Genomic DNA, 15,655 nt, shown 5'->3' with positions numbered 1-15,655 from the left:
GTTTCGACAAGTACCTGATGATGACAAAACCTTGTCGAAGCGTTGTACATTTGCTGTTATGTTAAACTTATATTAAAGTTTTTCTTCATTACCCATTCAAGCCGTCTCCAACCATTATTTTTCTACTAACATTTTAGAAAGGGGAACAAAGAAAAACAGTCAAAGTCACTCTTGATGAATTATAAAAGTTTTAGAAAAGGTAATCATGAAACAGACTTAAATACAATTGCTGAAAAATTGCTCGACAGAAATTTTTGTTTCACTCTTGTTGAATTATAGAATATATTCGACAGTATGGGGAATACTCACTTCCAAGTTAGAATTTCTACAATGTTAGTTACTGAACAAAGAAGAACAGTAAACTTAATTTATCATAAATAACATGGAAAACATACAGAAGGCTGAATATGTTATATTAAAGCGATTTTAAACATGCAAATCAGCAAGTCACAGCCAATAAAAAATTACGGTGGAATGATATATATCCGAACTACATTTTGGCATATTTGGCTTGGTGTGACAGACGTAAAATTTTCATATACTGAGATCATAAAGATGTCTTTAGATCAGAGATTTAGAATTTCCAGGACCGGGAAATATATTCTTAATGGCATTGAAAAACAAAAGAATGTTGATCAGCTTGGGGCACCAGGACCATCCAGAAAGAAACCTGGAACAAGTCGTATTCCATCGGTGGCAAGCAAAGTATAGCGTCCTTTAACAGGTCAGAATCCAAGAATACAAAGGTCAAAAGCTGTCCACTCGTGCCCCAGGAAACAGTAAGCAACATAACCAAGAAAATTCTCTGTATACGAGAACAACAATATGGATTTACTAATATAAGGCTTCCACTCATACCTTCCATTCACCCATTTGCGTACCTCAAGCAGCTGGATAATGAAACGGGTACTCATGCTATTCCATATGAAGACATACCGGTGAAGTCCCCAAACGCAGCGTCTATGGATCTCTCTGCGATCAGATTGTTAACGTGAGTGCTGGGTAAAAGTCACCCTAATACACTATATGCATTTTGGAAAGTACAAACAGAGAAGAATGGTACGCTTTGGATACGAAAGCTTTAAGAATTAGGCTTTTGTAATGAAAACTACACTGCAGGGTATTGTCAAGGTGAACATCGTCAGGCAGAGAATGACTGGTCGTGGCGATATGGATAGCAACGATGTGGTGGGGTTCTAAAATCGTTTCAATATAATGTACCCAATCCTCAGTATAACACCAATCACATTAGCTCAATACACCAGTCACATTAGCCCAATTCTCAGTATAACACCAATCACATTAGAAAACAAAATTCATCCCAAGATAAGTTCAGAAAAGCAACTTTAGGAAATTTAATTATAATTAGGTCGGCTAGGTCGATGGTATAGGTGTTGTTATCGAGTGGAACTTTATATGGTTTTAGATGTGTATAGTATGCTTTTTAATCCCAATTATTTTTTTGCTATTCAGCTTCACAGCTAAATTTAACGCTTAGCTTTTTTTTTCATTTTTTGGTAGGATAAATTGTAAAATGAAATAATAACACGTATAAAAAGATTAACTAAGATTGGTTTTATCAGATATTTTCTAACTTAACTTCATCTTTAGATAAGATAAGCTGAGTGCTAAATTTAGTTTGAAAGTTGAGTAGCCTCAAATTCCCCCACAGTAATAAAGAGAATAAAGATGTATATCTATTTATCTGAAAAATATACTAAAACACTATTATAATGTAAATTACTGTAGACAGAGGTTGTATAGTATATATGTTGGTCTCAAACTGTATATAAAATATTGTTGTCTCTAAATTTTAATGTAATAATTCCTCCTTGGGGTCATATAACAATGTGTGATGGACTATATTGTTTATTTAATATCTGTACAGATATATAGCAGTGATATATATATATATATATACATATCTATAGCTATATTACTAATCTTACAAGTTATTGAATTGTTAATTTCTCTTTCTCTTCATTTTCTTCTTTATGGATTCTGATAGTCTTCGATGAAGGAAAGGTTAATGTTTTGATGCAGGGTTTCTCAACCATCTGCTCATCAGAACATAACCATTCATCCTAACGGCCCTATAACGCCTATATTTTATATATAATACCAGATACTGAAATATTGAACCAAATTAATAAATCAGTGAACGTAACTTAACCGTCAACTAGATGGCTGTGCCCTTTTCCATAGACACAGCTGTGGCACTTCTGGAATGAATGTCTGGGAAGCAAAAAAGCTAGTTATTTTCAAGTGACAATCGGTTTATATGTCTTAAATGGCTACCATTCTTTAAAGTCATGATTTACATAAACACAAAAAAAGCGAATGATACAACTATATGGTCGTAGCACTAATTCCAATTACTTGTGTATGAAGATTGTCGGATCATCGAAATAGCATTTTGTTTCACGAAACATTTATGTTGGATTCACTTTATATTAAAAACATAAAATTGTTAATGTCATATATTCTAGCGACCCCTTTGGAAATTGCAACAGTTTTGGAAACCCTACTCTAACGACTGTGTAATAATGTTTTATTCACTCATCCTTTTTCTGTTAAATTTTATGATGTACTCTCATGAAGATAGAATGTTTATACCATAAATATAAAAATTTCATAATTGAGCCTTTGTCTATCTGAAAGTTCGGCGTTACTAAACCGAAACTTACTTTCTCGAAATCAAATACGTAGCTGAAAGCCATGATTCAACAATCTATTCAATATTTTGTTTGTTAGTTGAGGTTTACATTCGAATAATTACCAGTTATATATTTTCTTCTGTTGGTAATATTTTCTTTGTTTTACTATTCAGAGAACACTTTACTATGAAATTGTGAAATCCTAATTCTGTTTCGTTTTCTCAAAATATCATAAATTATGCGCTCATAAGTAATTTACGTATGCTTTTAACAACAACTGTGTTTGTGTTCTAGCTTGAACCCGCTTCTTCTTGTTTTCTATGTACAAACCAAAAATGATTAAACTTCCATTTTACGTAACCTTACTATATTTTAGGAGTTTTGTTTTTGTGATTACAACAATAACAAATAACACAATTACAGAAGGCACAACAAACTATTTTTAGTAAACTAATAATGATAAAAAGCTTACAAAAAACGACCTTTTATCAAAATGTGTAAATCCCTCCAATATGCACTACAAATTTTGAAAGACAACAAAAAATATACCAGTAATGTTTAGCAAAAATATCATGCTCCGCTGTCGTAACTTTTGTTTCGAGATGTTTATAATACACAACAAATTAATACCATTGTTTTCGTCAAGAACAACAATTTTAGTCTTCTTTATTATTGAAGAAGATAAATAAATCTTGAAAAAATTACGCTATTAACAAATGCTTCATACTGTAAATAATAAAGTAAATTATTGTATATATATATATATGCACACAATAGAGTCATGTTATAAAAGGTAATTTCACTGTTTAAGCAAATATGCTCATTAGAAAAAAAAATCCAAAACTAAGAGTAAAAAACATATATATTTTTGCTACTTAAACAGGTTCATCAAAAGAATACAAAGATAAATAAACGTGGAAGTTCAAAATATAATTAGCGTAACAATAATTTCAGGAGTTTAAGTTTAACAGATGTGGAATTTCAATGCTAAATAACTTGGTTATTAAAGCTGAAAACAAAAACAAAACATGACGAAATTGATCTGCAATTTTCCTAGTTAAGAAACGTGCTCAACAAAACATGATCATTACAAGAGACTAACAACCAGAATAAAACAAATTCGAAAGCTTAATAATTAAGGAACATGATCATTATCAGAAGTTAATGATCATAACAGAGAAGGCTGAAAGTTTAATACTTAATAAATAAGGAACATGACCTTACACGAGGTCCACAATAAAACAATGTACGTGAATCCTGGACAGTTAAGGTCTTAAGGGACATGATTAACAATAGAGATTAGAATAAAATGACCAGATTTTCTGGAGTTCAAAGCGGGACACCTAACTGATGAATAAAAAATTGGTTGCATTAAAAAATCAAAACTTCTTTTCATAAAAAATGCATATCATCTTATACTTTTCATTAGATATTATTTTCTTTAACAAATCAGGAGTGCGTTTTGGAAACATGCAATAGAAAATAATGACATTTATGAAAAATAAATACCATCTAATCATTAGAATTTTTATTTGAAGGTATTTTCTTAAACAACCTAAGATGTTTTGGACATTCAACGCATATCCCGAATTAAAGCAAACTAATTTCATATTGTTTTATCAGTTATACCAATATTACTGTGTACTGAACGGTAATATACGACATTTCAATGATTTCATAGTATAAAGGTCAATGGCTAATACCTAACGGTGATTTATGAGACAATAAACAAGCTAATTTCATATTATTACATCCTCAATAAGTATACGATTATCTATGTATTTGAACGTTAATATATGAAAATGAATAATATTGTTCGAGGACAGGACAAATTTTATGTGCAGTCATAGTAAGGTAGTGTTTACTGGTATTAATTTTGATAATGCATTTAAGTTCATTATATCCCGAAGCGGGACATTTTCACGTCCCCTAAAATTTCTGGGAGACAGCGGAACAAGCAGCTCGAAAATAGGACTGCTCCGCCGAAATTGCGACGTTTGGTCACATTAGGTTAGAATCAAGTGAGAGACTTATACGTAAAGAGAAAAGACGCGAAAGCTCAACAGGAACATAAGCTTAAAATCAACCATGACAGAATGGAGAAAAAAGCATGGTATTTAAGAAATGCGCTTATCACAAGAAGTGGGTGTTTATAGGAGCTGAAAATAAGGAATATGTTGAAAAATATGTAGAAAAAAATCATTGGTGAAAGTTTGGGATTTATTTTCGATGGCATAAAGATAAAGATTCACCTATCATTTCTGTACTTAAGATTAAGTGATGCGAGCATTACAACCCTGTCGCAATTTCATCTGAAATCAAGAACAAATGCCAGTAAAGCCTTTGTTATTTATCCTCTTAGAGACTTAAGTTTAATTCGGAAAAAAGCCTCATTTTTCTTTTTTGTGATTTTTGTAGCAGGCCTGGTGGTAAGGGCGTTATTTATTGGTAAAGAGTAGAGTAAGAATTGGCGTTGACTAACTACCTTCCCTCTAGTCTACCACTTCAAAATTAGAGATGACTATAGCAGGTGGCCTTCGAGTAGCGTTATGATAAATGCAACAAACAAACAAAGCATTTTGTAGTAAGTGTAAATGAGAACATTTTTTTTATATTAAATTAAGCGCAAAACTTCATAACGGGCTATAAGCACTACGCACACCGCAGGATCGAACCTCACATTTTATCGTTAAAACATTAAATGCTCTCAAGCTTACCATTAAGCCATCGGGGTGGGGTGGGGGAATAAATTGTTTATGAAATGGCTTTTCATGCACATTGAAGATATTCTAAAATGTTTATTTGTATAGAGGTAAAATTAACTTTACAGATAACTTGTTTTTAGTGACGATACTATATGCAGTTTAAAAACTATCGAATGCAATTAAAGCTATCAAAATGAAAATAAAATCTATATCTCAATAACGTGGTTTTAATTCAGTAATCAGAGGTTGGTAAGTTCCAGTTGTAGTTATAATTTGCAACATTATAGAATATTAAATAAAAATCTAAATACGAAGCACTTGACGTTTTTCGTTTTATTGTTATCTTATGCAAGCAACGATAAATGTCTTTATAAAACACAATATTTTTCTGTTAATGATTGTTTCAGCAAACAAGCTCAAATTCCTTTTTAACTTCTTCATTTCCCTCATGAAACAGTGTTAAAATCTAGATTACAAACTACGCCCATTGGTAGATGTACTGTTAAGATTTCTATCAAGTACTTTGTCATTTGTCAGAAAGTGAACTCAAATATTGTTTGGCATATGGCCTATTATTGAGATTTTTTTCAATATTTAGCTTTTGAAATATGTTTTTTGCAAATCAGTATAATTAGATTTTATAAGTGGTCTTCTAAAACTGCTTGAAACAAAAAGCTTTAACGAATTACTACAGTCACTCCCAGAAATATTTACAATATTTAGCTTCACGACTTCAAGCTTTTTAAAGTATTGCATGAAATTAGCTTTACAATTAAATACTATTACTTGAGACCAAATGTATAAAAAGTGGTAGTTTTCACAAAGATGGTCGGTTTTTCAAAAAATATGACAAATTTATTTGGTTTAATATACTGCTTTAGGAGATATGATCTATGATGTCAATAAATTAAAATTTTCCTGTCAGCATTTAGAAAGTAGTTTTCATCAAAATTGTCGGTTAGTTGGTTTAAAAAAAATATTTTCTGTTTCTTCCAGAGACGTTACTTATTGTAGGATCATGACATTTGATTTCTCTGTCACATATCAGCGTTATCGCCGGTTTCTCAAGATATCTTATGGATTTAGTTGGTTTTAAAATGAAGTTTTAAAATATATTTTCTGTTTCTTCTAGAGATGTTACTTATTATAGGATCATGAAGTTCGATTTCTCTGTCACATTTCAGCTATAATTATCGTCGGTTTCTCAAGAGATCTGATGAACTTATGTTACCGTATGTGATCCTTTCTGCTACTTCAAGAAAAGCAATTTGGTATCAATTCGTAGATGTCTCAGTAAATTGAGTCTTCCCTATCACATTTAGGCACAATTTTTCAAAAAGGTCACCGATTTCTCAAAAGATCTGATGGGTTTTCTTTGTTTTACAATCCAAACTGTCTTATAAGATCTGATCTTTTTAGAACTTTCAGAACATTCATTTGGTGTGAAAATACAGGTGTTTCAGAAGATCTCCTACGCTATTTTCAGGGAAATAACTTGGAAGAAATTTTCTGTTTAAAGAAGCCACATCCTAGACATAGTTTGGACAGAAATGTCACTTGTATCAGGATTTTTTTTTATGCATTTGTGTCAGAATTACATTGACGATCCTCAAATGTTTGTTGTTGTTGCTGCCGTAAGGAAAATTATAGGTTGTGCTTACAGTTCAGTCTAGTTATCTTCGATTTGGTATGCTTTCTCTTTGCCACATATTATTACACTGTACCATTGATAATGTTTACCACTGCAAACGATCCTCTCCAAAGTAGGCTTAACTTTGGAGATATGCCCTTTATCAAGTTAGGCAATCACAATATATTAACAAAACGTTTCTTCACCTTGTTGCTTACCAGCCTCAGCGTTTCACAATAAAATCTAAAACACTGTCAACGATATTTTTCAACTAAATAATGCAATATTGTATAAGTCTGGTCATACTTGTCATAATTTCTATAGTGATAGAGAAGAGAAGGTTCAAAGGAAACTTTAGCTAATTACTCCCAAATAAGTTGAATTATAAATAGAAGTAAAAGCGAATTTATATTTGTTGAGTATTAAGCCTAAACAATGAAGTTATCTGATTAATAGTTCACTGAATTGTAGGACTTTCAAACTTTATCAGATAATCTCCTAAGTAATCATTATCATTACATATTTTTATTTCTGACTAACGTTTTACACTCTAACGTTCGCCTTTTCTGAAACTTTCTAAAGAATTTTGGTTCAGAAATTACTACAGCATTTTAGATACCGTGTTTTAATCGACTCTTAGTCTTACAACAATTAAAGACTACATCAAACAACAAGAATTCATTGTTTAATTTCTGCAGTGCATACTGGAGAATAAATATTATACTAATAACAATAAACGACCTTAGGACATAATTTTTTTTATTCTTTACTTAGACACTCAAGGTTTCGCTTTACGGCTTATTCAGAAGCATTCTACTAAAAAAAAAAGGGCAACTGACAAGTACTTGTTAGTTATAGTTTGTGTTTTGAAGGAACTCTCTCAAAGAAACTGTAAAACGAAATATTGAGTGTTCAATTAAAACAAAAAAAATTCAAAAGATCTTTTTATTACAATTATTAAAATAACACACCTAAATTCATGTCACGTTGTAACGAAAATTAACAACTATTCATGTTACATAGCAATACAGTGTCTTCGAAACACGTAAGTAGGAACATCTTGTAAAATTACCATATGACATGCTAGTGAATAACAATATGAAAGTCTCCCGAAAATGATTGATTAACACAGTGTGTTAAACTAATTATAAAAACTATCAGTTACAAAAATATAATTATAATTGATAAACACAAGTATGAGATTAGCAGAAAACAATAAATTTAGACGCACTCATTTCGACAATAATAAATTGTTTTCATAAATAGAGCATATATATTATTTATTACCTAATTAAAAATAGCCTAATCTTGGGTTCAAATTAGCTTCCCTCTACATGACTCTTCCCCAAAATAACATAGCACATACGTTTTTGCAATTTACAATACAATACTATGAAGATTTTACAAATTTCAATGATCCTGATAAGCCATATAAAGGTATTCTAACAGACAAATGATTTTTCTCTAGCATCCCTAGAGTGAAAACACAAACATTCAGTGTATCCCCCACAGAATTGCTCAAAAAGGCTCAACAAAAGAACATTGAACTAAATAAAATACTGTTTGAACAGTTGTGTTTGATACGCGACCTGAAAATACCAGTGTCCTATAAAACTGGACAATAAGAATCAAGTTTGGACTTAACTGGAACGATAGGGCTTATGAGATAACGTGGTCAAGCATGTAGTGGTAAAGTATTAATATTTAATAAAAAGAACTTAAGTTGTTACCTTACAGAAATATTAAATAACATTATTTGAATAAATAATAATAAAAAGCTGCATTAAAGCATCATATTGCTTGGGATCAGCCCTAGAGGGGGCGCCTACATCTCGTTCTTATAGTTGTTTTTTTTAGCGCAAAATTACACAATGTACTATCTGCACTCTGTTCACAATGGGGGATCCAACCTCAGATTTCAATGTTGTAAGTCCGGAACTTACTGATGACCCACCGAGGGATGCCTACATCTTGAGGTCAAATATGCCCATTTTATGAGAAAAACATAACTTCTATACGATGTGCAAAAAGCAGTCAATCGAAATGTACTTGATATGAGAGGTAGCAACTCAAGACTTAAATTATTAGCAATGCATTAGTGTATACATCATGGATAAAAGGATTAAGATAATGGAAATATTAAGTTTTGCATCAATGCTGTAGTTTGAACTCACATTACAGCCTATTTATGAATATCTAAAAGAAGGATAAAAACGTTACATGTACCTTATATAATCGGATTCCGATAGTAGTGAAAATAAACGTCACAATTTTTACTCGTGTTATATACGAGTTAAGTACTGTTTTCTGTTATTTTAATCGTCATTACAAATTTTCTGTTATTTTAACCAACATTAGAAATATACTAGAACTAAGGAATGGAAGTGTTTTATAATCTTACAAAATGAAACTAAAAAAAATATCATACAACAATCAAACATACGAAAGTTTTTGCATAGTGAAGAGTAAACATCTGTTACGTATATGATTCCTAAGTTCATAGCTGTAAGAAAATCACAGAGACGTTTTTCTCTGTAGGATAATGAAATAATATATTTCTGCAATATTTTCTTACGTTAGCGTCTCGGATTTCCGCACATAGATATTGGATCTTACAAGCTCAACTTTCAATAAAGCTAATTACACACAAAAAAAGTAATAAAAAGACTAACTCATAAAGTACCTTTTAATATTCTTTATCTTTGGTATTAGTACATGCTTGAAAGTCTTCAAAGACGATGAACAAAGACAACACATAAATATTCGTTGTTTTTAGCGACAACAATGGTTTATCAATAAAGATATATATGGATAAACAAGTAAATAAATCTAGATACCTCCTTTCAAAATAGAATTACGTTTAACTTGGTTTACGTAACGTCATCGGGAGAAAAGCTTTTAATGAAGTTTACAACAGTTCAAAATGTCACGTGCTACATTATCCGTAGTAATATTAAATTATTAAACAATAATCTAATTGACATGAAAGATGGTTAAGTAAGGAAGAAAAAAAAAAGATTAAATGTAACTGTACACATGTATATTTATTGATGTTAGGTTTTTGATAAAGAGAGTTTCTTTAATTTTTCTACGATTTATATTATTTTCTTTGTCACCGATTTCAGAATGTGAAAAATAAAAAAGTAATTATATTTAATTATGTTTCCAAATACATAAGATGGAGCTTTGAAATGTTCTTTAGTCATGTTGAAAGTTGTCGTTTAGTTTACTCGATGTAAGACGTATCGCGGTCTTTCCATATAATTTGATACAATAATTCTCATAAATATATTTTACAGAAGCTAGCCTACATCGCTTGTAGACAACTAAATTTTACTTTGAAACCCACATCACACTCTTTAACAGTTTTGAACACATTTTCTGGATGGTTTGTTTGTTTTGAATTTCGCGCAAAGTTACACGAGAGCTATCTGCGCTAGCCGTTCATAATTTAGCAGTGTAAGACTAGAGGGGAGGCCAACTCTTGGGCTACTCTTTTACCAACATTATAATACCCTCACGGCTGAAAAGGGACTGGGATTCGAACCCACGACCCTCAGCTTGCGAGTCGAGCGCCCTAACCACCTGGCCATGCCGGTTCTTCTGGATGGTATGTAAACGTTTAGAGATGTATGGTGAAACATAGTGTTTTTTAAAAATAGCCTTTTAAAGACATTTATTGTTTATCCGTAAATAAAAAAATATATGCTTAGTTTGACATGTTCTTCCCATAAATTATTCAAGTTTTATCCCCGGAGTGTTAAGAGATTGTTACTATCTTTGATTGTTTTGTGTTTTTCTTGTTTTGTTGTTATACTCAACTATGTTTTCACATTCATTTGCGTTATGGTATCCTTCTCTTAACAGTCGATTAAAACTTACAATTTGTCGACCAAGAATGCTTTTAGAAAACTTCAAAAAGTTACTCTTCGTTCAAAAAAGGCAAGTTTAGACACCCCTTTCTTCAAAAACGTCGAGGCCATAACTTAATACCTATATATATATATTAAATTTTAAGTAAATTGCAATTACCTTTCATTCGTTGAAAATTACCAAAATTAGGCAATATGAACTTCTTCGAGAGCGTATACGTAAAAATATAAACTTGTTTCTAGTTTGAACCACACAATGACTCGTTTTAATAAAGATATAGTGCCATCTTTGAACAACGAAGATTACCAAAATGTAGTTAGATTAACTCCTAAAAACGTTGTTAATATGAAAAAACATGTTAGCCAAAGAAATTCTGACAAATTTATTAAACTAAAAATCGTTGGTGAAAAACAGCAAACAAGAAATAAAGAAAAAAAGTACAAAATCGGATTTCAATTGTAAAAAAGTAGTTTATAATCTCCTTCGCCGACAGTTATCTTTAAGTGAAATGGAGCTTTTACTAAAAGGTTTTAGCTTTTTATTCGCTCCAAAATGTCTTCCAGTTATAGAATTAAAAATTGGACTTAAGACCTAGCTAGAAATGTTTTTATTCAAAAATAATGGAAAACTAATTCAAGTTTTTTAAAAAAAGAGACTATAATTCAACCGATACTGAATTGTTGGATGATTTTCCTAACAATTTCAGATACTTTTTGTTGTTTGAAGTTAAGCATAAAACTGCACAATGGGCTTTCTGTGCTCTGCCCACCACTGGTATCGAAACCTGGATTCTAGCGTTGTAAATCCGCAGATGCCGCTGTGCCACTGGGGGACCAGCTTCAGCGTACCACAAGCACTTTTATCTCACCTTCCGAATAAATATCCTTCCGTAAAATTATTTGAAATTTTCTCTTCAAAGGTCACTAAACTTTTTGATCAACGTCGATTTTTGAAACCAACCTAAAAGCTGAGGAATTAAAAGCTGTACGATGTTTAAGAAACGAAAAAGACACAATTTTATTAAAATCAGATAAGTATAATTATGTTGTAGTTATGCAGTCGTTTAAATGATTAAGTTCATGTTATTAAATTAGATACCAATTTACTTTCTATGTGAAAACGTAAATTAAAAATTTTCATATTTCAGTTAAGTACGACAAACTTTCCAATAAATTATTTAATTTTTAACGAACTTCTTATTATCGTAACTCCAAATTTATGGCCTAATGAAACATCCATAAGCCGAATGCACCGTTATGTCACCTTTTTTCTACTTATAAAGCTTACATTTATAATTTTGAAAATGTTTAACTTAAATATTTGCCCCTTATGTTACAAAAACTTCTTCTTTTATAAGTAATTCAGAGACTTTTGTTCCTGTGTTTTTATGGTTAGTTTTGATGTAAAAAAAAACCTTTTCATATACGTGCCTGTTGAGATAGCGATTAATTGTGCACTGAAATGTTATCAGAATGATTCCAATTCCAGATCTTGTTTAGGTGTTTCAGTCAAAGAATTTAATTTTTCGGCAATTCGTACAAATTTTCAATTTTAAAGTGATAATTAGATATCAAATAGAATGTTTAAATATGGGAAATCCAGTTTCGACTGTTTTAGCCAATACATTTAGGAACGAGATAGAAGAAATTGCTATTTCCGCTTCCCTACATCTTCCAGTTTGCCGAATTCGTTATGTGAATAACATTTTTACGACTTTTAACGATTCAAATGGTATTGACAATTTTCTTTCAAATTTGAGCGTAATCCGTCCTAACATTAAGTTTACAGTCCAATATTAAATTGATGGAAAGCTTTTATTTTATATGTTTTAGTAGGAAATAATACAGTGAATTTCACACTTCCATTATCGGCAAGCGTACACATTCAAGAGTTTACCTTAAATGGAATTCTTTTCATGATCCTAAACAAAAAAATATGGATAATAAAAACTTTTTTCATACTTGTACAGATATTTATTCCTCTTAATAGGCTTTTCTAATTAAAAGAATGTGTTGATATCCAAAATGGTAAATAAAACTTTATCGTCTATAGAAAATGAATTACAGGTCAAAAATACAAGCAATAGAATATAGTTAATATATACTATTACGAAACAAATTACAAGTTTCGACACCTTCACAGAATCTTTTCGCTCCAACTTTTGTTTATGTAGGAAACATGCACACAACATATTTTAAAGCGGAAGTTCAAGTTGTTTCATGGAATAAAACGTCAGAAAGGGGTTTAAATTAAAGTGTCCTTTAGAGATCTTAAAGTTTGTCAGTCTTGTCTCACAATTCTTCTTTTGAAACAATTTTTAATTTCATTTATTAATTGAGTGATTTCTAGTTGACTTGATTAATTATATTCTTCATATGTGCAAAGATATGATTTGTTTGGCCGTTTTAACATCCAGCGTATTTATGAACAGGATAGAAAAAACTCCTATTTCAATTTCACTGTATTCTCCAGTTTTTCTGAATTAGTTTTCCGGGTGACATTTTTACGTCTTTTGCAGTTTCAAATTGCGGTGTTGTAGTATTTTCAGCTAAAACCGATTTCCTGTATCAGATACTTAAACCCGCAAATACGAGCAAATTCGATCACGAAATAAGGGGAGTGTTCTGTAATGGATAACTTGACTGAGTTGATTTATGTGCAAAATAACGAATTTGGACAAACTGGAATAAATGAACAAGATCTTTATTATAACAGATAAATGGAAAACACAGTGTAAGTACCTACTCAGGTGAAATGGCAGTCATTTGTTCTAGGCGGTTACGCAGTCTCTCTCTCTCTCAGAATTAATTTCCATAGAACTAAATATGCTGTTCTTAGCAAAAATCTTCATATGACAATCTCATAGTAGAAACTGTCTCAAGAAATCGCGCCTGAATTCAACAGGTAAACCCGCTTTCTTTATCCAATCGACAGCGTCACCTTGTGATCTTTGTCCCCACACAATACTGGTCAATTGTTACATTTAGCGAACGTCATAATCAAACAGCAAAAGATACTACAGTGCCAATCTTTTTTAATTTGTATGATATATATTATTAAAACAATCTTTTTGGACAGAGGAGACATCACCGACTATAGAAAACATAGAAATAAAGCAACTAAAACAAGGCAATCTTAATAACTTTATGGAACACATGCTGAAGCCATTGCCACACAGAAACTAAGTAAGTGAATGCAACAGCCAATCCCACTATTCGTTTATAAAGAATAGCCAAAGAGCTGGCGGTTAGTAGTGTTGACTAGTTATATATTACTAAAATATCCTATAGTAGCTTTGCGCGTTATTCGACAAATAAACATTTGAAAGCTCCCTTCCTGTATTTGAACACATAGTTAAACATAATCACTCCTTTGACTTTTCAGATGTTGAATTCATTGAAAAAGAAAACAATACAAATCGTAGAAAAAATAAGAACGTAACATCAATAAATATACAGATGTATAGTTATATCTATTCTATTTTTTTACTTTGTTATTATTTTTAAAACTAAAAGCATAAGTAAATTAATATGTAAAAAATAAACACAGACTGTTCTCTACGTTATTTAATTTTACTTTAATTGCGAGATTTCGGCCTTTATATCGGAGCCTTCAAAAGGCAACATCATACTGAACATAATTGATTATAATTGACGTAAGACATTTATATCAGGCCTATTGTTTGTTTAATACTATATCCTTTAATCAACCTCTTAGAGTTTTCCGGATTTTGTTTGTTTTTGTTAAGCACATCACGGGTTTTAACCCCATATTTTTGCATTATAAGCTCTCAGACTTCCTGCTGAACCACTGGCATAATAGCATTTCAACCACACTTTGTCTACCATAGTCATTGCCGGATGGGACATAACAACCCTAGGTGGATTGAAACGCATTGTTGTAACGCCGTTCTTTTAAATTATCTGGCGAAAATAGTTCAAAATCCAGTCACTGATAAATTAGTTTTTACAAGATTATGGGCATTGTAACTTGTAGCCCTAGTATACAAGTTGCACTACGGCTAACATACAAGTAAATTACTTGTGAAATTTCACGGCTAATTGATCAAGTAGTAGTTTCGTATGGTATTTCTCACACCTCTAAATTCTGTTGTAGGTGAGTATCTGGGAGTAGGACTAGCGTCCTAGTTCGGACACCGGGAGAGCATGTTTCGGTGTGACAGGGACTCGAGCCCGTGACCCGCAGATTGTGAGTCGAGTGCCCTAACCACCTAGCCATGCCGGGCCACATTGATCAACTAATTGAATATACGTGATAACTAACAAGGATCCAAATACTTCAATAAATCATCATTGAATGAATGAAAATAAAACGAACTCAATACTTTTTCACTTTTTATTGCTCGTTCACTAATTGAAAACAAAATACATTGACTATACTTTGCTTATTCTCGTTGTTACGTATTGCGAATTTGAAATAATCCGAAGCCGGGTTAAATAATTTAATTTTAATAGTTGAATTATACCATGGATTCAGTATCTAGAAATACGCCGATATTTTGTTTTATTTACGCTATTTGCCAACAAGATTGATTCACACCGTTTTTGTTTTTTACACAAATACGTTTTAATATATATATATACAACACTATAATTTACAATAGCAACTAGTATGATTAATTATTACAAACAAAGTTTCATAAACAAAAATTTCACTAACTTACAAATAACCTAAGATATTCTTTCTAGTTCAGAGTCTCCTTGATATCCACTCTCTGAAAGCTGACCTTTTCTGGCCTTGAATCCAGATGACTGTACCAACCTCGGTAC

This window comes from Limulus polyphemus, unplaced genomic scaffold, assembly GCF_000517525.1.
Source record: "Limulus polyphemus unplaced genomic scaffold, Limulus_polyphemus-2.1.2 Scaffold363, whole genome shotgun sequence".
Taxonomy (NCBI): domain Eukaryota; kingdom Metazoa; phylum Arthropoda; class Merostomata; order Xiphosura; family Limulidae; genus Limulus; species Limulus polyphemus.
The sequence above is the reverse complement of the archived record's forward strand: the minus strand, read 5'-3'. Positions refer to the sequence as shown.